Source organism: Octopus bimaculoides, chromosome 7, assembly GCF_046866305.1.
Source record: "Octopus bimaculoides isolate indiv1 chromosome 7, ASM4686630v1, whole genome shotgun sequence".
Lineage (NCBI taxonomy): Eukaryota > Metazoa > Mollusca > Cephalopoda > Octopoda > Octopodidae > Octopus > Octopus bimaculoides.
Window position 1 is genome coordinate 65929035 of NC_142934.1, and position 23475 is coordinate 65952509.

Consider the following 23475-nt stretch of genomic DNA (forward strand, 5'->3'; position numbering starts at 1 on the left):
TGTCATAGAAAAGTAAGTCCGTAAGCGGCATGCTAGGCTGCTACACACACACACACACATCCATATACACACGCATGCACACATTCATATACACGCATGCACGCACTCACACATTCTGAGGCCTCTTCTGTTGTTACTCTGAGCTTGTTTTTGTTTTCCACATTCTATACTTGTATATAACAGATTTGATGACTACTGGAATCCACAAAGTTCATGTAAACATTATTTGCTTTATAGGCTGCTTCTGTGCTCTCATACACATATATACATAACACTTACACACACACACACAAGCACATGTACTTTTCACTGATTTCTTCCTTCACTCATTTAATACAGTTAACAATGCCTGCGAAAGGAGTAAAAATTGTTATATTCAGAGAAGACGGTAATAATCATGTTTCCGGCATAGTGGGATTAACAAAAAAGATGTATTTCCTGATTGAAGCTGCTGAACATCAGCAACGCAAGCTGACTGCTGTACTTACGGTATATATGATATAAATAACGCCACCGCTGATGTAAGCGGCTCGTTGGTCTAGGGGTATGATTCTCGCTTAGGGTGCGAGAGGTCCCGGGTTCGAATCCCGGACGAGCCCCACTGTTTTGTTTCGTATTAGTTTTTTTTTTTTTAAGCAGTAAATTTTTTTTTCTACTGACCTAAATCAATGTTATATCAACTTCTTTGCTTTTTGACTATTTACTCGTCGTTTATTTTTTAACCAATGATCGTCAACTGACGTCTAACCTATGTAGTAAGCAGCAAGCCAAGCTCATAAAGTAAATTGGCGAACTGGTTTCGATTACGTGTTGGGAGCCATCTCGTTTTATTTGTGGTTAAGGAAATCATGATTTCATACTATCTTGTTATTCTCGGAGTCTTAATAGCTGTCCTCCCCTCACTACAGTGAGAGCAATCCGGAAAAGCGGTTTCGAATCTCGATGAATACTTTTCCCTTCACTTATAACAGCTAAGAAAATTTTTTTTTGATAAATCTTTTAAATTAAAGTTTATTTGCCAACATCTCGCTCAGAGTTTTAAAACTGTTTTTCTCTTTTAAATTAACATAAACATTTATTTACATGAAAGAAAATTACCGGAGAACTTTCGTCTAATTCTTCCAGATCTTTCTGTTAAAAATTGTAATGTATTTATCGCATGTAACGTATTGTCTATCACATTTGCATTAAATGTATATTGAATGCTTAAATGTTTGTTTCTTTTTGTCAATGAACATTGAGGTAGTTGTGCAGGTGGAGATTGACAAGATCCATTGTAGAGTTTACAAATATTGACAACACGTGCTATTTTCAGGACGACAAAATGTGCAGTCACGCACAAAATGAGAGCTTCCAAATCCTGTTTCAAAGTGGGTGAAAATGATCAAATTTTAAACCTCTATAACTTTTTAAAAAGGATTTGGTAAATTTTCAGATTAACACCCGCACGATTTTCACTAGGGTGTTAGGGTTAGGGTTAGTTTTTTAGGGTTAGGTTTTAAGGTTACGTTTAGGGTTAGGGTTAGGGACGAAATTCCCTAACTCTAACCCTAAAACCCTAACCGTAACCCTAAACCCTAACCCTAACCCTAACCCTAACACCCTAGTGAAAATCGTGCGGGTGCTAATCTGAAAATTTACCAAACATTTTTCTGGGAAAAGTGAAATAACTTCAGCAATTCAATTCGGGCAAGTGTATTATCGTGCCAAATTTTAAAAAATGTCGGTGAAATTTTTTGAAATGCTGGCAGCCAAACCGAAAAGATCCTTAACTATACATAACTCTGAATGCGGGGTTTCTGATAGACTTTCCCAAATATGACTGGAACTGGTCAGATGGGCTTCTAATTTTTCTGCATGGGAAACAATTGTTAAAGACATTTGTTTATATATATATATATATATATATATATATATATATATATATCCAGTGTGTTGGATTATAAACATAGTGAAGGCTAGAATTTACATTACTACAATAGATATACTTTATAGTACATTCATGTTGCACACAGCACAAGACTTACTGCGTCAGTAGCATACATGGTGTACGTGTATTAACATTTATACAAACAGTATTAATCATACATTTCAGCCGATCTTACCAAAGCGCTTTTCACGCAAGTGTTTGGAGTAAAACCTAATTCGAGCGCTCCTCAGAAGGGTTTGTTGGAGGAGTATGGCGACGACCCTCCCTTAAACGATTACATACATACATACATACAGACAGATAGAGACTCTGTATAGCTATATTCTCGATCTAAATTAAACGTCTTTTTCAAGTGATGCAAACGGTTTGCTTTTTCATTTTTACTTTAATCTTTATCTGCTCAAGGAAAAAAACTACATATAGCCGCTTCTGATAGTCGGTCTCTCAACATCACATATTCAGTTGCTGTTGAAACTGGAGTTTCAATGGTAAACCAAACAGAGCACTCATAGTACATGCCTACTACTTTAAGTCGAGGAATACTCCTTACATAATACATACATAATACATTGTTGTTGTTGGCCCTCTGTCGCTTACGACGTCGAGGGTTCCAGTTGATCCGATCAACAGAACAGCCTGCTCGTGAAATTAACGCGCAAGTGGCTGAGCACTCCACAGACACGTGTACCCTTAAGGTAGTTCTCGGGGATATTCAGCGTGACACAGTGTGACAAGGCTGACCCTTTGAATTACAGGCACAACAGAAACAGGAAGTAAGAGTGAGAGAAAGTTGTGGTGAAAGAGTACAGCAAGGTTCGCCATCATCCCCTGCCGGAGCCTCGTGGAGCTTTAGGTATTTTCGCTCAATAAACACTCACAACGCCCGGTCTGAGAATCGAAACCGCGATCCTATGACCGCGAGTCCGCTGCCCTACATACATACATACATACATTCAAACATGTTTATTAACAGTGAAAATATTGACAGTGACTTCGAAGTTCTACTAACGTTTGGTTTCATTAATAACTTCGAAGTTACTGTTAGCTTTTCGTTGTAAAAATTTTGCTCTACTTAAATGTAGGTAGTTTCTTTCAAAGTTTTATTATCTTTATGCATAATTATACATAACCCCCCCCCACACACACACACACACAAGCATAAGGTCTATATTTTAGTAATGAGATTTAATTAAGATTATTGCACACCTCACAACCACCTCAATGCTCAATAACAAAAAGGAACGAGTAAACAAACATTTAAGCATTAAATATATATTTAATGCAAATGCGATGAACACATTACAATTTAAATATGTTTAATTACAATTTAAATATGCTTAAAAACCAAACATTTAAGCATTCAGATATGCATTTAATGCAAATGCAATAAACAACACGCTACAAGCGATAAACACATTACAATTTTTAACAGAAAGATTTCGAAGGATTAGATGAAAGTTCTCCGGTAATCTTCTTTCATGTAAATAAATGTTTATGTTAATTTAAAAATTTGCCAGCAAAATCTTATAAAATGACAATGTCCCAAAAGATGTATATGTTTATATGCTATATATGAAATTAAGAGTGAACAAAATATGCTTAAAAAATAAACATTTAAGCATGCAATAAGCAACACATTACAAAATATTTTTAAAATTATAAACGAATGTTAGAAATGCATTCAATTAACTTTTCAAACAAATCACAATTTTCATACCTCCTGCGTCACATAAATTCACAGAGATATGAATCTACCATAGAAAGGTGAGTGCCACAGCATCGTTTATTACTTCGCTTCACAGAGGCCCACATACTCTTCACTTGTTGAGTGTGGGTACCATCTTTCGAGTTAACAAACTCAACGCTGTGGTTCACCATTCTATGCTCAAAATTGTAGCCATCAATTTCAGGATGTGAGAGTACACCCTCCACAAATCACTGAAAATTGTAGTTCCCGTATGCATTCTTCTAGTGTGTCACGATTCCGACATGGTACTGCATACAGACAAACCTGTCTGGTCTCACGACACACTCCTCCGAAAACTCACTGCTCAGGTAGGACCCTTCCTCCGTTGTACTTACGTCTTGAGAAGACTGTTTCGTCGCCAGGACCACCACATATTTTTCTAACTCAGTTGTTGTAATCAACAACTGTGCAATGGTTCATCCCCAGTTCTTCAACACAAAGCCGAACTGAAGTCAATTCTTTAACCCATGAGTAAAGGAAGAGCACTTCAGTCCTAAGAGGAAGGGTCCCACCTTCAAAACACGTGTCTTTCCTTACCGACACAGACTCTATACATTCTCGGTGCCAGTATCACCAGTAAATATTCCCACCACGCCATAATTTTCTTTTGGGTATAACACCCTTTTCTTGAAGGTACGACACAATGTCCACCTCTGTTTTCAATTTTTCCATCATAGAAGCGAAGTTACTGGAGCTTGCTGTCATAATCACACAAATAATCACACAAATAATCACACAAATAATCGACACGTGCTTCCTCGCAGACTTTTCAAAAATGTTACCATGGCAACAGGCAAGAGATTTCTCATGTTCCGCTTGTTACTATCGAAACAGACATGAATGTGTCTGTGGTTTACGATTGGCTAAAATTACCAAGATTTTCAAATGTTAATTACTAATAACTCTTTATTTATTGATTTATAGCGAAATTACTTTCACGTCATTAATTAGCCTATAAAAGTGTATCATTATACTGAATATGAAATCAATTCGAACAGAATTGATGCTGGCAGCCAAACAGAAAAGATCCATAGTAGTAACTATTAAGGTCTACAGTAAAACCGGCAAATCCGATTTGCATAAATAGCGCTTTGTTAACAGCTAGGTCTATAAATAAATTTTGTTAAAGATTGAAGTTTTATTTTAGCGTGACATTGAGACGAAAGAAAAATTTGAAGACAGAAAAGGAAAAACCGAAACGGAAAAACGAAATGTACTTAGTTTCTGTGTATATGTAATATATTTATGTGAGTGGGTGAGAGGGAAAAGTAGCTACGTACAGATTATATGAGAAAGAGAGACAGTGAAGAGTTAGGAGAGGATAGAGGCTAATACTGGGTGCATTGCTTGTTAGTAATGGAAAAATAATGAAAGCAACGAGAAATTATGAGAACGCTAAAGACCGTGCACAACATATTGGTTTACTGTAAATAGACATCATCATATCTAGCCTATTTAGATATCAAAAAATATAACAACTATGTATATATATATATATATATATATATATATATATATATATATATATATATATATATATATTATATGTATTTATTTTCTCTTAGTTAATAATTAACTCGGACAAAATAAATTGGTTAATAGATACCAGGGTAGCAAAGATCACAAAATGACTGTGGTATAACTCCTGTTTATGAGGTAAAAACTCCTTGTTATTTTGGGTACTTGAGTAACATATGTTACTCGAAACGTATCTAGGTATGCGCAAACATTAAGTTTTGGGGTGAAGTTTGAGTAAAGAATATAGCTTAGATAGCAGAAATGGGCGTCACAGGCCTAGGCATATTGTGGTTTTCAATCAATAAATAAAAACTATAGGTCCTAGTGCAGTGATTTACCTAGGAGGCTATAATGCTGTTAAGACGGCCCTGTGTGTGTGAGTGGGGAGAATATGTTGGAATCAGAGTTCGCGGATGTTTAAGAAGAGGATGGAGATTTGTTTTGCGGGTTGAGTTTTAGTTTGGGCATTTAGAGAAGTGTCAAGAGTGTCGGTACTCTGAGTGAGTACGACCTCACTCTGCCGAGTCAATGGGCCAAAGGGTAGTGTTAGACTAAGCAGTGTAACTGATCTGTCACACACAAAAACAAGCAAAACAAAAATACGTTAGTCAAATACTGACACAGAGCCAAGCAATATTCGAGAAAGTGAAGACGGCGAGCTGGCAGAAACGTTAGCACGTCGGGCGAAATGCTTAGCAGTATTTCGTCTGTCTTTACGGTCTGAGTTCAAATTCCGCCGATGTCGACTTTACCTTTTGTCCTTTCGAGATCGATAAATTAAGTGCCAGTTGAGTACCGGGGTCGATCTAATCGACTGACCCCGCTCTCAAAAAATTTCGGGCCTTGTGCCTAGAGCAGAAATGAATATTCGAGAACGTGTGCGTGTGTATGCGTGCGTGCATGTCTGCGCATGCGCGTTTGAGTGAATGCGCGCGCTCACTTGTGTATGAAATTGATGCAGCAATCACGCGATCCCGGCTTCGATCCCACTGCGTGGATACGTGGGTAAGTATCCTTTATCATAGATTCGAGTCAATCCGAAATCCGAGTCTTGTTTGTGGCGGAAACTAATTGAAGCCTGTCACATGGTCTGTACTCATAATTCAAAAGTCCAGACTTGTTCTATTGTGTCACACTGATTCTGTCTGAGAATTAAGTTAGGAGTACATGTGTTTGTGGAACAGATAATACTGGTGATGCCAGCAGCAGCAGCAGCAGCAGCAGCAGCAGCAGCAGCAGCAGTAGTAGTAGTAGTAGTAGTAGTAGTAGCGGCAGTGGTGGTGGTGGTGGTGGTGGTGGTTGCAGTAGTAGCAGCAAAAGCCGCTGTAATAGTAATAGCATTAGTAGTACTAGTTACCATTGTTGTTGATATTAATGTAAAACTTTTAGTTACTGTCGCTAACAGATGGAAAGGTAACATAGTAGAGATATTAACTTACTACTGCTACCAGTGACCACAGACATATTAAGTTACTGTTGCTAAAAGATGGAGAGACCACATACCAGAAATGTAGTTGTGGCTAACAAACGGTGAGACCAAAAAGAAGTATAGTTGCTATTGCTAACAAACGGAGGGACCACATACTAGGAACATCTAGTTACTGTTGCTAATAGATGGGAAGATCAAACAAACATTTAGTTATTGTTGCTAACAGATGGAGAGGCCACAGAGTAGAGGTTATTAAGTTACTGTTGCTAACAGTGATCACATAGAGTTATTAATTTATTGTTGCTAACATAGAAAGACTAGATAGTAGAAACATGTAGTCGTTGTTACTAACAAATGGCATGGTCAAACAGAAGCATTTAGTTTGCCGTTGCTAACAAATAGAAAAATCAAACAGAAACATTTAGTTGCTGTTGCTAACAGACGGAGAGGCCTCATACTAGGACCATCTAGTTACTGTTGCTAACAGATGGAGAGGCCACATAGTAGAAATATTTACTTACTGTTGATAACAGACGGAGAGGCCTCATACTAGGGCCATCTAGTTACTGTTGCTAACAGATGAAGAGGCCACATAGTAGAAATATTTACTTACTGTTGCTAACAGATGGAGAAACTACATTGTAGAAACATTTAGTTGTTGTTGCTAACAGATGGAAAGACCACATACTAGGAACATCTAGTTACTGTTGCTAACAGATCGATACACCACATTCTAGAAACGTTTAGTTGTTGCTAACAGAATCCACGCAGAAACATGTAGTTACTGTTGCTAACAGACAGAGATGCAAAACATTTAGTTATTGCTAAGAAATGCTTCAACGAAGTAAAAAAAAAACTTTACAAATTCTGTAAATAACGGTTTGTCGTTATTTGCAACACACACAAAAATATGTTTTTCTTTAAAACTAGTCTCTTAGGGAAATTATTTTCAATATCTCTCTTCCTCGCTCTATATCCTTCCCTTTCTCTCTTCTTCCTCCTCCCTATCCTTCACCCGGTCCTTCCCTTACCTTCTCCCTCTCTTTCCTTACGGCGCCTCCCTCCGCTTCTTTCCCTTCCTTTCTCTTTCTCTCTCTCTCCCCCTCACGCCCACTTCATTATTTCTATCTTATTCTGCTAAGATTTTTAGTGTTAACCGTTTTCGAAATTTAACCGTTTACCATTTTTTTAAAAATTGTATATTTGATAGGACCTAAGATTCAATATACAACCATAATCACAAGCACACTTAATGCATCTGCAAACCAACTAACGTAAGTGCTTTTACACAAACAAAACACATATAGTTTTGTTCGACTTGCTATAGAAGCGTAGTCAAATCTCCCTCAAATCACATCTGGCGGTTCTTTAAAAAAAATATATATTAGATATATGCAGTTGAAACAGACACAGTGGTCACTGCTGGAATATATCTGATCATAGGTCAGTACTTATTTAGATCAGACCTGGAATTAAACAACATGCTTGACATATTTCAACACTGAAAGAGTCTAATGAAGAATTAACCAAAAACAAAATGAGGAAATGAGAATATCGGTTTTGAGGTTTAGCCCCAGGTCAGACCTGAACGGGTAGAACTACAATCAATGGCATGTAGTCCAAGATATAATATATCTGAAAATGACAACCTTGTAGTAATGTAGCTTGGGTGACATTAAACAATGTGACTATTTCTAAAACAAATGTGTAATTGAAAAGACATTTAGTTGTTATTTCTAGCTTGTAGAGACAGACACAACTTCCGAAATATTAAAAGTAGTTGTGTTTTAGCCCCAGGTCAGCACTAATGGTGTAGACTTATCAATAGCGTTCCAGTCGTGACCACCCAGTCTTTTATTTAAGTACAGTCTCTTTAGGAAAGTTATTTTGCAATGAATTCTTCTTTTTAAAAAAAAAGTGATTGGTGGAAGATTTGGCTGCTAATTCTAGCAGGTCGAGCGACCGAGTAGAAGCTTTATCGTTGACTAGACGTTGGTGAGTGAAGTAGAGATGGAGGTGGTAGTGGTTGTGGTTGAAGTAGAGGTGGTTGTGATTGAAGTGGTGATGGTGGTGGTATGGCGGCAGCGGTGGTGAAGGAGAGGGTAGTAGCGGGGTTATGTGATGGTTTTCTAAGAATCTTTTTGGGCCGGGCAAAGAGGTATAGGTATTGAGAAAGTTAAATGTTATCTACTACTACCACTACTACTATGACTACTACAACTACTAACTACTACTACTACTACTACTACTACTACTACTACTTCTACACCCACCACCACCATTACTTCAGCTACCAAAATCGTTCTGCTACTGCACGCATGCACATAGACAAGCATAGATATATTCATATATTAATCTTTAATACTTTTTAAAAGAAATGTGAATAACTATGATAGTGATTAAATTTAACCAGGAATAAACTAATGGAAGATGGCAAGAAACTCTATCCTTGTTTGTTTAGCTTCTTACTAAAGGAATCTTTTAATAACATCTGTAGTTCTTTACGCCAATTCTAGGGTTTCTTTTATATATATATATATATATATATATATATATATATATATATATGTATATATTTTAGATTAATATTCTCATCGCTTCACTTAGTCATGTTTCTTTGCTGTTGTTGTTGTTGTTGTTGTTGTGGTTCTTGATGTGGTAGTTGTTGATTCTAATCTAAAGCCCAGTCGGTAATTTTTCACTCTCAAGTAGGAAAGCAATTCACTGGAGAAATACATCTATAGATATTTGTGTGTGTGTGTGTGTGTGTGTGTATGCATATACATGCATGCATACATACATATATACTAAATGGAAAATACTATGTCCCCTTCCCTCTGGGGATGCGTGCGCGAACATGTATATTCAGTTATGTATATCTATGTATGTGTATATATGTGTGTGTGTGTATATATATATATATATATATATATATATATATATATATATATATATATAATATTCATGCACATTGCATGCATGTATTTATGTACATATATATATGTTCGTAAATAGATATATATACATACACACATACGTACGCACATATATATATATATATATATATATATATATATACATACACACACATACAGGCATACACTCATCCATCCGTACCTACACACACACAAAGAGGCACAAAATGCGCGAGCGCGTATCTCCTTGGTATTTTATCTTCGAGAATGATTTCTATTTCATTTTCATGCAGACATTAAATGGAATTTCTTATTGAGCAACATTTAATGGAATTTCTTGTTTCCTGCTGAAAGATTCGTTTTTCCAAATGAATTAGATCTGCGATGCGAAACACGTGTCAATCTATCTATTTCTCTATTTATCTACTTTATATATGTATGTAAACATAAATATTTGCATTCACACAAAAGATATGTAAATAGGCCGGCACATCGAAACTTCGAGGTCACTGTCACCCTTATAAAAGTTTAATAAACCTGTATCCGATGAAAAGTATTGAGTAATCCTTCAGTTTAATGTAAAATTGCTTTTTTTATTATGTATATATATAACTTGACAAAAGCCTTAATAACACACACACACAAATATATACATACATAAACATACACATGAATGTGTGCGTGTATATATAAAACTGTACGTAGACGCAGTTGAGAATAAAGCGAGGAAGAGAGAATAAACTAGTAAAATATAAAGTCAAAAAGAACAACAGTAGCTGAGACCAAAAGAGAGAGAATCAATAAAGGAAAGCACTTCACTGTAGGGAGTCTTAGACTGGAGCTGGAAGGTAGGGGACAGAATTACTGTGGAGTATGATGAAGGGGTCGAGGGCAGCCAGCTCCAACAGTTAAAAGAGATTGTGATGGGTAAGAAAAAAGGCGAGAGAGAGGGGCAAGGTATAAGGGAGTGACGATCTGAAGGGTTCTGCTCTCCGTGTTCTCTGAAATTGGGGTCAGGTTTAGTGAGGGAAAAGAGAGAGAGCCTCGCGTTGAAAACGAGACCCACAGTAGAAATATTAAGATTGTCTACTGCAACTGGGCTGCTTTCTAGCAGCAGCAGCGGTGGCTTCACTCATTCGATCGTATAAACAGTAGAACAGCGCTACCTTTGTATTTATTATTGTTGTTCTTACATCCAAGGCGAGTTCATTGGTGCTTTTATTCGATTTGTTACGTACGACTTAACGGACGATATTGTTTGTTGTTATGATTGAGACACACTTATGGCCAGCATAACTTCTAGTCACTCAATTGATTGTCCCACGATCTGCTCAAACTCTTTTGTACGGGGTGATTTTCGGATGTTGAGTGATTCTAACGGAAACATGTACGTCTGGTAAGTAGTAACACGGAAACTTGTGTGCTTTTGTGTGGCTGGATTTTACATACCTTTGCATGTACGTGAGTGTGTGTGTACGTATGTATGCGTGTGTATATAATATATACATACATACATATATATTATATATATTTGTGTATATCTTTATGTGTGTGTATATGTATATATATATATATATATATGTATATATAAATGCTTATATATATCCACATGTATTTCTCTGTTATATACACATATAAATGTATTTATATAGTTATAAATACACACACACACACACACACACACAGATATATACATACTCATAACATCTATATATGTATTTTTGTTTGTGTCTGGTTGATACGTATGGGAGGGGTTAACAGTGGCTGTTGTGATGTACAAATATCTGGCTGCATATCTGTACATGTATCAAATACTTGTTATATATTCAAACTACCAATACCTGCACACAAGCATGTGTGTGTATGCACACAAAGGTGGAAATTATCGTGTGTGTGTGCATGTTTTAAATATGTGTGTCAATCTTTCTGTTTATATATTTCAAATAAACGTTTGTCACAGGGTTAACTAATTTCAATATAATTGCGCAGTGCTTTTAATGAGGTGATCCCTTAATTAAATGAAGTGATATGTACCTTCAAAGGGTCATGATAGTCTAGATGTATGTGGGTGTGTTTGTTTTTTATATATATGTGCGTGTGTGTGTGTATATATATATATGTATATATATATATATATATATATATATATATATATATATATAAAAAAAAAAATATACAGTGCGTGTGTTTTTATTGGCTAAACTGGCAATATGACCATCCCCAAGTACAACAACATATATATATATATATATATATATATCTGGGCGTGTGTATGTATGTATATATATAGAGATATGCTTATATATTTATATATGTATATATATGTGTATATATATATATATATATATATATATATATATATATATATATATATATATATATATATATATATATATCTGATTGAACGCCACGCATCCATTTTCAAGTATGTATATATGTATATATATATGTGTGTGTGTCTGTATATATATATTGTGGTGTGGGGCAATGTTTCGATATTAGTTTACATATATGTATGAAAAAATATATATTTAGATTTTTGTGTATATAAATATATATACGTTTATGTATGTGTAATATATATATATAGACAACTCATATATTCTGACAAGAATTCTTTGCAAAATTATACATACGTACGTACATACATACATACATACATACATACATACATACATATATATATATATATATATATATATATATATATATATATATAACGTTGACCACTAACGTGGACATTTATATATATATATATATATATATACGTATATATATACACATACATGTATCCATGCATGCATACATACATACATATAAACATACATACATACATACATACATACATACATACATACATACATACATACATACATACATACATACATACATAAGTATATATATTATTATTGTTCGTAGGATAGTTTTTTTTTTTAACTAAATGTTTCACCAATTGAATAACATAACACTTTGAAATTATACTTTTGAAGATTCGTACCATAAGAAATCCATGTGTGTGTGCTTTTGTGTGTGACGACAAAACATTCTTTTTTTATTATTTGGTGACTAAAATTGCCTAATGGTTCAGCGGAGGTACAAGTTACATACATACATACATACATATATTGTGCTCCGATCAGAGAAGTATAGGAACATACTAGCTAGATTTCTCTCTCTCCATGAGTAGATCAAATGTTGTTCTGTCCTTGATGAGAATCAAATGAGAGTTGAAACCGATATGGTGGTTCTGTGTTTCAAAAAATAGAAATATATTTGTTTATAATTGTCCAAATATATTTCCGTCTCATGTGTTTACGTGTTTGTGTGTGTGTATATATGCGTATATAAATACACACACATTATACATATATATATACATATATATATATACCTATATATATATACATATATATATATATATATATATATATATATATATATATATATATATATATATATATTCACACACACACACACACACACACACACACACACACATATATATATATATATATATATATATATATATATATATATATGAATGAGAAAATAAGAGTGGGAATTGATAAATTATTATTTATTAATTAAAAAGTTGACATATCCCTTACAGTTGTTTCAATTCCAGACGTTCAGAAAATTAATTAAGTTAAAAACTATCTTAAAGTCGAATCTCTTCAGAGGTAGTTTGAGATATACAAAATAGGGGTTCAATTCCTGCTTGTTGAGTAAACGGCTGCAAACCATTTAAGTGATAAAAATTTATACATGAAGAACATAGTATAAAACATATATATATACTATGAGACACTTACAGTGCCTAGGTTTCCCAATAAATCACATATATATATGCTATATTTTTTATGTATAAATTTTATCGGTTAATGATTTGCAACCGTTTACTCAAAATACAGCAATTGAACACCTATTTTGTATATCTTAAACTACCTCTGAAGAGATTCGACTTTAAGATAATTTTTAATTTAATTAATTAATTTTCTGAAGGTTTGGAATTGAAACAGCTGTAAGAGATGTTTGTCAATTTTTTAATTAATAAATAATAATTTATTAATTGCCTCTCTATTTTCTCACCTTATTATAATAAATAAATATATATAAACTACGGTTTATATAGTTACTTTGCAGCTGAGTATTAACTGTAATGTTCAATATTCATTGTATATGTAACTAACCAGTACTTTCATAAGATTTTGCTATCTCTGAATGAGCTTTGTAACCTTTGTGTTATATATATATATATATATATATATATATATATATATATATATACACACACACACACTCACACACACACATATATATATATATAATTGTTAAACAGCACGTCAGACATTAAGGCAAAGCAAACATCTCAAGTCATATACAATATTATTTAGGAAGAAATTGTATGACTTGAGATGTTTGCCTTGCATTAATGTTTAACAATTATATATCCGCTGCATCGGAAATCTGCAGTGGCTCTATAACTACCGTCTCGGCTATAACCCTGGAGCCCCAATAATCCGTTACTGCACTTACCTAGCGTACCTAATCATTTAGATCACCTGTGAACTAAACCTCCATACTTTATAATATATATATATATATATATATATATATATATATATATATATATATATATATATATATATATATATGTATATATATATATATATATATATATATATATATATATATATATATATATATATATATATATATATATATATATATATATATATATATATATATATATATATATATATATATATATATATATATATATATATATATGTATATATATATATATATATATATATATATATATATATATATATATATATATATATATATATATATATATATATATATATATATATATATATATAGTCAATTCAAGTAAACGATGAAAAAATACAAACGTGAGGACGTGCACAAGAAATGTATTAGCTTGACGCTCGGTGACTGTATATATAAAATATGCAACATAGAAAGATAGATACATTATACACCCGCATGCTCGCGCGCGCGCACCACACATATATACACACACAGGGTAGCAACAGGGCATCTGAATGCAGGAGTGTTTTTCTTACTAACGTAAAATCTAAAGCAGTGATATTCGAAATCCCAATGTTGAATTCAAATGCATATAAACTCAATGAAACATGCTGCTGCTTCTTTTTTCATTTGTATATCCCCTCCCTCCCTCTCTCTCTATATATATATATTCATACATACATATATGTATGTGTATACATGTCAAAATCGGAGAAGTTTAAAAAATGTTTGGTATTTTGTATTCTCCATTACACATGCTTCATTTGCTAATAGGAGTTACAAAATTGTACATGTAAAAAAAATATGTAAGATTATCTCCTATTAGAAATTCTTCAAAATCGAATACTAGGTATTATTATATGATTCTCTGAAGTATTTCTAACAGAAGATTTCTTACATGTTTCTTTTACAAGTACAATTTTGCAACTCCTATTAGCAAATGAAACATGTGTAATGGTGAATAAAATACCAAAGAGTTTTTTTCCACTCTTGTGTTTTGATGTTTGTCAGTATTTTTCAACTCTTATGCATACTTCACACAAATATAACATCTGCATACGACTTTGGAGTGCAGGAATAAATAGGTGTGCTTCAAGAGGACTATAATATGCATACATACATATATATATACATACATTCATACACACACACACACACACACACACACACACTTACTTTATACATTTCAGCTATGCACCTGCGGTGTTGCTTGAGCACCGCCTTAAAGGGATTTAGTCGAAGAAACCGACCCCAGAACTTATTCTTTGTAAGCCTAGTACTAGTTCTATCGGTCATTTTTGGCGAACCGCTAATTTACGGGGCCATAAACACACCAACATTGGTTATCAAGCGATGGCGGGAGGATAAACACACACGCACACACACATATGACGGGCTTCTTTCAGTTTCTCTCTCCCAAATCCACTCACAAGGCTTTGGTGGGCCCCAGGCTATAGTAGAAGACACTCGCCCAAGGTGCCACGCAGTGGAACTGAACCCGGAATCATGTGGTTGGGAAGCAAGCTTCTTACCACACAGCCATACATACGGTTATCCTGAAGTACAATCAAATTTTTTTATGTGGCTGTGTATATATATATTGTGTGTATATATATATATATATATATATATATATATATATATATATATATATTCACACAATACATGCTGTACTTGTGTGAGAGAGAGAGAGGGGGGAGAGAGATTGGCGGGGTTGTCAAACAAGACCGCATGTCATTCACTAAACTTGTTATAATGTCGTTGTACCGAATATATACACAGGCCACCCAACCCTTAACAACTATCAAGTTTACAAAATGGCCTATTTAATATGTAGATTTGTTTGTCTTGTTTGTATTGTAATTCGTTCTGCCCGTTTGTCGTTATGATCAGTTCGTTAAAATATAAATTCAAATACTTAGACGATTTACACACCCAATGACTTGACTGTGATATGGGTAAACAAGGATATAGCTGCTGGAATTGGTTGTTAGCGGTGGCTTGTGCCGACATTTATGTGATGGAAAATATAAACAAAGCCGGTTTATATTAGTTATGTGACACAGTGGCGTAGGGACTTAGGTTTCACTATTGAAGATGTACCCCATGTGTGAGTGTGTAGATTCTTATATTCTGGCATTTGCTCGCTCTCTACATTTTCATTGTAGACGAGAACATTCCCTCCAACAAACACATATCATTCATAACGTATCTTAAATGGCGATACCATGTTAAATTTTGTGGACATCACGCTCCATTATTGTGTCTAGATTAAGTTGGTCCCCTTCAGTGGTTCTCAACCATTTTTTTCCTTTGCACTCCTTTAGCACAGGGGCACTAGTCCCTGCAGATATCTTAAAAGGGGTATTTGCTGGATAGGACAGTACAATATACGACTTCTGCCTCCTTCCCCACAGCCATTCGATGTTTAAAATATCCTATTATATTTTTATAATTAAGTATTAAGAACTGTATAAAAAATTGTTGAAGTATTTTGTTTATTGTCGAAGTATAATCAATTTATTGCACACGAATTTTAACAACCAAAATCTTATATGGACTCCGAAGAGTCATATGGACCCTAGTTGAGAACCACTTGTTGAGTTTGATATTATACACATTTAACGCCTTCAACTACATACAACTTTATATTTCTAAATTATAGATATTTGCAAAAGCATAAATACAATCCATGATTTACCCGCCAAAGCGTGCACAGACTACAGACAAGAGCTTCACTACATAAAAAAAGAAGTTATCGATGTATTTGAATACCATGTTTATTATTTCTATGCAGTGGAGATGGATTGACAGAAATCTGTAGGGGCGTTAGACAAAATTCATTGTCGTATTAAGTTTATATTGTTTTACGTTCTGATTTCAAATTCCACCTGAGTCAACTTTACCTTTCATCCTTCCGTGATGGATAAAATAAATACCAATAGGGTTCAAGTACTGGATTTGTGAGGCTAATGGAAATTCTGTGGCATTGCTCATATGTTAGAAATCAGTTACTTTTATCAATTGACGAAGGAGGGTTACGGACTGTCCGACATGTACAGGTTGTTTTCGGTGGTGACACAATTGGTGAGTAATGTGCTCAACTTTCACAGCTTCTTTGTCAAGAACTAAATGACGGCGCGTTACTTTCTGCTTGGAATCAATTATAGTGAAGAAGAATAGAAAGCTGAATTACTATAGAACTGTTACTTCATCAACGTGTGCAGATTAAACGGCATATATAAATTAATAAAAGAGTTATGCTCACTTTTGCATCGCTTTCGGTACTGCCTTCGTACATTTCTGGATAGCCTCTTATCTCCGAACTAGGGCTCGAAACCGGTTTTATATTATGATCAGTAAAACCGAAACGGATTTGCCAAAACCGATTTTAATGCTTGTTGCTTCTTTTTTTTTTTTTTTCGCAAAACATTTCTTCATTTTTTTCTTTTGAAGAAATATCGTTGAAACTGAACTAACTGAACTGTTGTCGGTCGCCTTTAGTTGAAAGTGCTGTCTGTTTCATTGAAACATATCAACATATTCTTACCTTCTCTCCCCTTGAACCTTAGATCAGCACCTTGTCATTTCCTTCGCTAACCCCTGGCTGACTCTTTGAATTTGGAGGTAACCGACTTTATTCAGAGCAAGTCAAGGGGATGCTGTTAGTCTTCGGTCAGATGATCTTTCCCATTGAGCATATGTAATAACCAGTTCAAGATTCATTTCAAGGAAGAAGCACTAACTAATTTTTTTCTGAATTATTTTCATTAGCCCTAGCATGATAAAAAGAAAATCAACTGTTTGGAATTTTTTCGATAGGAAAAACAAAGATGAAGCTTAATGCAACAAGTGTGATAAGATCATGAAGTCTTCTGGAGGATCTACTACGTCTCTGATCTTGCACTTGAAGAAAATTCATCAAATCGACATAAATCACAATGCAAACCAGCCTCCTGTGAAGATGACAAGAACAATGGAACACTTTTTAACAAAGAAATCAATGGAAGAAGAAGTTTCAAAATTAGCTGATATGGATGGATTCTCTTTCAATTCAATCGCCAAAAGCGATTTTATACAGAGAAATCTTCATAGTCAGAGAGGCAAATATGATAAATTACAACTAACATCTGCAAACGGAGCCAGGAATATGGTAATGAATTATTACATAACCAAGAAAGAAGAACTTATTCATTATTTCGAAAAAGAAGTAGCGCTGGGGATTCACTACTCATTGACATTGGATGAATACACATCAATTCAAAATAAACGATATATGAACATATGGGAAAGACAATCATTGGTCGTCGGGTCTTATTGAGATCCACGGCTCCCTTAATAGCAGGAGAACAGAGCAATTTGTGAGAGGACGTCTTAATGAATTTGGATTGGATTTGGATATACACATTGTTGGCTGTACGACGGATAGTGCTTCTATGATGGTGAAATTCGGAAAAGAAATAAGACCTGATCACCAACAATGTCTCACACATTGCATACATTTGTCTGTGATCGACATTCTCTATCAAAAAAATATTGAAAATATTGCCTCAACCGATGAGACTGATAAAAAAAAAAAGGGAAGAGATCGCTATAACAGACGATAGTGATGATGAAGCTGATATAAGCCAACAGGACATACTTTTTCAAACAGATTTGGCTCACGAAAATGCTTGTTTTTCCCAGCTAAAACTTGAATTTAACAAAGTTTTAAATAAGGTAAGAAAAATTTCAAAACTTTTCCGTAAATCTCCTACAAAAAATGAAATTTTGCAAGATTTTGTACGAGCGAACTTTGATAACAGAGAATATAAACTTATACTGGATTGCAGAACTAGGTGGAATAGCATATTCCATATGATTGAGAGATTTTTGACATTGAAAAGCTGCATTCCTAATGCTCTACGAGCAGTACTTTCCACATATGCTGTGGCTGACGAAGAATGGAAATCTCTCGATTTACTATATGAAATTCTGCATCCAGTAGAAATTATTTTGAAGGTTATTTGCACTGATGATATGGATTTACTGAAAGCGGAATATTCTATAGAATTTTTATTGAATAAACTTAATATCGTCGGCAACCCTTTGGCTCGTGAAAGGTTTATGCATAGATATAAGAGAAGAAATGTTGAAACCTTGACTCCCTTGAGGTATTTACATAACCCAAGGAAGTTTAAAGATGAATTAATTTCTGGACCTTTTCTTTTTTTAACGAAACAACATTTAAGGAAGTATGCTGAACAAACATACAGGAGATAATTTCCTGAACATGACGCTGAGAACACAACAGAATTATACAAAGAAAATGAAATAGGAGGAGACCTAAAAACAAATGTTACTGTTGTTCCATCTACTTACGAAGGTAATGAACTCATGCGTGAATATACAAGCGCAATGAAGAAAATGAAGGAAGAGCCCAAGATAGTAGCAGATGGATTTGAAATCTCTAAAGAATTCGAATATTTTGAAGCAACTTCGAACAGAAGTGAAAAGCTTGAGAAACTTTATAGAGCATTGCTTACAACTAAAGCAACTAGTGTCCAGTCGGAAAGAGTTTTTTCAATTACTGGACTTTTCAACACAGAAATTAGGACAAGTTTGTCAAGTAAAACACTGAATGCATTGTGTTTTTTAAAAGATTATTTTCGAAGGAAAGTGAATTATCAAGCAAGTCAAGAAACTTGATTGATTCTCAAAAATAGAACGACTTGGAAAAACGTTGCATTCCTGATTAAATAAATAAAATACCATTATTTTTTGTTATTGTTTGTACATATATACAGATACAGGCACCACCAACATATTTGTGGATATCAGTCAAACTGTTACTTTCTCTCTTTCTCTGTGTATGTATATAAACAAAATACAATATATGACAAACTTCTTCGTTACAGGGACACCGCTCTAAATCCACGAAAACCGGTTTTTAACCGGTTTTGAGAATTACTTGTACTTAAACTCGGTTTTGGGAATTATCGGTTTTGTGCGAGCCCTACTCCGAACTGATTGAGTATCAGGCCCTTAGTCTTTCCTCGTTGCATTGACTGAATCAAGTTTCGCGAATGAAATTGGACAGACCATTGGTTCTCAGCCTTCCTCAGTTCAGCACCCACCAGTTTCCTATGCTTTGCAAAAAAAAAAAAAAAGCAGACAAGCTAATTTTACATAGTCGTATATTGTACTGTCCTATCCAGCAGATACCCCTTTTTAGATATCTGCAGGGACTAGTACCCCTGTGCTAAAGTTTTATAGAAATTGCTAAAAAGAAAGAAAATAGCGTGGACTAACCATGATGAAATTAAAATATATTGGACCTTGGTGCATCATTAGCCATGTTTCTGCCCCTGATAACGCAATTGCCTAGTCATATTCTAATCTTGACAGAGTACGTATTTTTGAAAAAGTATTTAGAATACAAGTAATAAATATTAGTTTAAATATTAAAAATTTTCCAAGAAAATTCATGACTCCTCTCAACATCCAGCATCGCCTTGGTATTTGCTGCTTCTTTGTGAGCTCCCAACGTCCCAAGAGGGCGCTATTGTTCACGCTAAGAACCACTGTCTTAAACGGAAACCGGAAGTGCACCGTATATGCTTATAATTTATAGTGTCTTAGATTGAAGCAGGCTGAAACTTCGTCTAGATTAAAAGTGCCTGTGGAATACTGTAATAGACTGAGTTCATTTTGGTTTTTAAGGGATTGGGGTAATGATTTGATCTGAGTGAATGGAAATTACTCAAGCTTTCGCTGGTCCAATAACGTGGTTAATGAGCCTTCTGAACATTCACAAGTTAACACTTGCAGGAAGAATATGGATAGAGAGGGATTTCTAGAGGGCCGATATTCCAGGGAGTAAGGATTGGATGAAGAAGTTAATGCAGATCTAGAAATACCTGGCCATAGCATAGGTACCGAGAGGATGAGAAACGAGTGGAGATAACACGAAAGCAGCAACCCAGAAGTAGGGGCTACGGTTAGAAAAGTTGGAAAAGCAGAACGAAGAGATACATTTGTGAATCAGAAGCTAGATTGCGCTGGCGACTGACTGTGTGTAAATCACTTAAATGGCTTTTTATTTTATTATTCCAAATGTGGGAACATTACTCCATAAGAAGTTAAGGACCGAGGTATTTTTGGTCGTAAAAAGTGAAAGTAAATTGCGAGAGAAACCGGAAGTGACGATACTAACATCCCATAATTTCATTAAAAGAACTCCCTCATAGTGCCACATCCACAGACACCTACATATACAGTACCTTCTAGTGATGTGTTAAGTATTTCAGAAGTAGCAACTAAGACATACCGTTTCAATGTACTATACCCAGCAATGAACACACCACTGAAAAGTGGTTTTCATCTTAAATAAGATATGTGTAGTTTTCATATTAAATGAAATATATGTACTTTCTATAAATTCGTTATGTCACACTGTTTACATAAAATTATGGGATGTCACAGCTGGTTATCGCATTTTACTTTCATTGTTTTTAGAACAATTTACTTTCACTTTTTCTACGATTGTAAACTGCATGTTAGTCTGTTTTGGGAGTCTTTGATATGAGAGTCGGTGGCGTACCGTTAGGTATGCAAACCGCAGTGTTGCCAGTTTGTATGCGTGTATATCTGCTGTAGTCGAAGATATATTGCGTTGAAAGAATGGGCTGCAAAACCCATGCTATATCACTGTAAAAACTTTCAACATTCTTGGTGCGTTTTGTTCATATTTAGGCGGCGTGAGTTACGATATTTTATTTTTATGTATCGTGGTTGTATATTTGTACCGTTGAAAGAAATCGATATGATTGTGTTTGAAGAATATTTTCGATGTTTATAATCATAGTCATTTACAAATTTGATGTGAAATATATTGGTTGCAAAAGACTAACGAGGGGTGGTATGAACGGTTGGGGTGAATAAAGGTGGTATCTTACTCCAAACAATGAGCGTTGTTTGGGATGAGATACAGCGAAATGTTAGTTCACCGAAACTGATAGGATTCGCGCAGTATGATCGAATGGAAAGAGATTGGTATGATCGTATTGAAGGATATTTGCGATGTCTGTAATATCAAAATTAGCGGATCTGTATTAAATGTTATCGAAAAAACAAAACTTGTGTCTGTGTTCTGTGGTTTCTGGATGTGTGTATTCCGCCGAGGTCGACTTTGTCTTTCATCCATTCGGAGGTCGATAAATTAAGTACCAGTTCCGCACTGGAGTCGATCTAATCGACTTAATCCCTTTGTCTGTCCTTGTTTGTCCCCTCTATGTTTAGTCCCTTGTGGGCAATAAAGAAATAAGAAACACTTGGATAATGTTGTCTTAGATACACTTTTTGAATTAAAAAAAAAAAAGATACTGGATGTAAACGAATATAGAAAAACAAAGTTCTTTGATCATGGCGTTTATGGTCCGCACACACACAGTGTCAAGAACACTTTGATAAGTGTTAGATACACTGTCGGAAGATGATAAGTAAAAAAAAACAAAAAAAAACCAAAAAACAGTGATGTTGATAAATGGAATGACTTTGTTCTGGACTGATCAGTTAGCTACAATAATAACAACCGCTGATTCAACGTTGCAGCACCGAAAACAGACCAAATGATCAAAGGAATCTAACCGAAGCATTCTTGTTTTCCCTTTTTTTTTTCTTGCTTTTTTCTCCCTCCCCCCACTACCATTTACAATGTATAGGAACTACTATAGCTAATGTATCTTATTATAAAGTGTGATTTGACGGAGGTTTGGCTGCTATTTCTAGTAGGCTGGACTGGCTGGTTTTTTGTGGGGCAGAATTGTTAAAGCGAAGAAATGCTCGTATTATTTATTTTACGGCTCTTTGTTCTGAGTTCAAATTATATCGAGGTTAGCTTGTCTTTCATCATTCCAAAGTCGATAAAATAATTAGTTGTTTAGCTCTTCTCCATATGCTTGTGTGTATCTTTTACTTGTTTCAGTTATTGGACTGCGGCCGTGCTGGGGCAACGCCATGAATGGTTTTAGTCGAATAGATCGACCCTAGTGTTTACTTTTTAAGTCTGGTACTTATTTATCGGTCTCTTTTGTGGAACTTACTATGTTACAGGAACGTCAACAAACCAACACCAGTTGTCAAGTGGGAGTAAGCAAGCACAGACAGGAAGACACACAGACATACATAAACGCATACATATATATATATACACACACACACACAACAGGATTCCATAGTTTCCGTCTACCAAATTCACTGGATCTTTTTTAAAACGGGGGCCACATTTTTCATTAATGTTTTACGTAGTGTTTTTGGTACCGAAAGACTTTCAAACTTCGTATACTTATCTATTTTGTGTTGTAGAACAGAAAAATATTTTTGTATTCGAATTTATTTC

At 34.7% G+C, this 23475-nt stretch overlaps 1 protein-coding gene, 1 non-coding gene and 1 pseudogene across 2 annotated transcripts in view; 2 read left to right on the top strand and 1 right to left on the bottom strand.

The window, feature by feature from the left end:
• Positions 1-527: 527 nt before the first annotated feature.
• On the top strand, positions 528-599 carry Trnap-agg (transfer RNA proline (anticodon AGG)). Its single transcript has one exon. It is a non-coding gene; the product is annotated as a tRNA-Pro (tRNA).
• Positions 600-3586: 2987 nt separating this feature from the next.
• LOC149134726 (uncharacterized) lies at positions 3587-4382 on the bottom strand (annotated as a pseudogene).
• Positions 4383-10351: 5969 nt separating this feature from the next.
• The window catches only part of LOC106868893 (uncharacterized), a 39775-nt gene continuing 26651 nt past the window's right edge, over positions 10352-23475 (top strand). Inside the window, exon 1 of the mRNA XM_014914352.3 lies at positions 10352-10935. The gene's annotated coding sequence lies outside the window, so the exon portion shown is untranslated. The remainder of the gene's footprint in view (positions 10936-23475) is intronic.